Raw genomic sequence first — 1,567 nt, 5'->3', positions numbered from 1 at the left:
GCAGCCTGCTGGGCCTGTTCTTCCCATTGGACATTGTGATGTTTTATCCTCTCATCCCAGGTCGCCGCAGATGATCCAACCAGGACCAGTCACTTCTCCCATCACCGTGGCTTCTGCTCCTCCTATGAGCTCTGTGTGAGGGCTCACATGTCCCAGCTGTGTTAGCACAGTGCGCGTGAAGGGCTCATGGTGCTCACGGCACCCCTGTAGTAGGGTACACTTTCCTCTCCTCCAGGAGGAAGCAGAGGCGCAGAGTGGGAAGCAACATCCCCAGGTGGCACTGAGCTCACTCCTCAGTGACCTTGACACCAGGTCGGAACTCTGTGGTCCAGAGGCCAGAGTTCCCACCACCTGCCCTGGGCTCCTCCTCACCGTCCTGTCACCATCCCGTGTCACAGATGAGGGAACGGGGTCCTGAGAACTCAATGCCGGGGTGCCAGTGACCTGAGCCCATGAGGGGGGAGGTGAGAGGAGAAACAGACCTGGAGATGCAGGAGCTGAGGGTGATGGGGACTCACTGTCCCCTTCCTGTGCCGCCTGCACTGCAGTTTCATAAGCTGCACACACTGCTCCTGAAGGGAAAGGACATTTGGTGATTCTGGGATTTTTAAAAACTGGAGTCTCCCTGCTTGTACTTGGTCATGGCATCAGGGTTCTATAGGGGCTTGAAGACCCTGCCTCCGATGGACATTACTCACTGAACCCGCCCATGGCCCCCTGGGGCTGTGTCTGAGGGACCCTTGTTAGCTATAATAATAAAAGCATAATATGCTAATTAGACCGCACAGTCAAATGACCTTCTGGACGTCATTCCAGACGACCTCCCAGATGAAGCTGCAGCAGGGGGAGCTGAGGCAGAAGTGGTTAGGGGCGATCAGGAAGACAGGCAGAGTAGTTAGGGACAATGAGGCAGGCAGGCAGAGTGGTTAGGGGCAATCAGGCAGGCAGACAGGTGAGTGGTTAGGAGCCAGCAGTCCCAGATTGGAGAGGGATGTCCCAATGCCAATTTAGCCCTGAGCAGGATCCTGCTCAGACCTAAATTGACAGTCAGGCATCCCCTGAGGCATCCCTGATTGGGAGAGGGTGCAGGTGGGCTGATGGACCGCCCTTCCTGTGCACAGATTTTGTGCACCGGGCCTCTAGTTTACTCATAAAAGCTCCCACAGCTTTGATGGGATGCCTGGCATATTCTGGGTGAAGTGGAGCTCACAGCACCAGTGATGCTCCTTCAGGGAGACAGTGGGCAGAGAGACCCCCTGCAGGAGGAGAGGCAGGGCCCGGTCCCAGGCCCAGGTCTGGCTCTCAGGTCTCGGCCCCAGGGAGGGTCTGGAGCAGAGCAGCTCAGTGTTGGGGGTTCCCCTTCTCCCTGGGGTTTCCCTTCTCCATTTCAAATTCCCTCTTGACTCCTCCTTCCCCGATACTCATAAGGATGCCTCACTGCTCACTCCCATTGGGTGTCTGGTTTCAAGAGAAGCCAATCCGCCTTCCATGATATAACCTCTCAGGGGACCCGCCCGGACTCAGATGGTCCCAGGACACCAAGGATGCGGGTCGTGAGGCCCCCCAA

Source organism: Myotis davidii, unplaced genomic scaffold (genome assembly GCF_000327345.1).
Source record: "Myotis davidii unplaced genomic scaffold, ASM32734v1 scaffold3487, whole genome shotgun sequence".
Classification (NCBI taxonomy): domain Eukaryota; kingdom Metazoa; phylum Chordata; class Mammalia; order Chiroptera; family Vespertilionidae; genus Myotis; species Myotis davidii.
The sequence above is the reverse complement of the archived record's forward strand: the minus strand, read 5'-3'. Positions refer to the sequence as shown.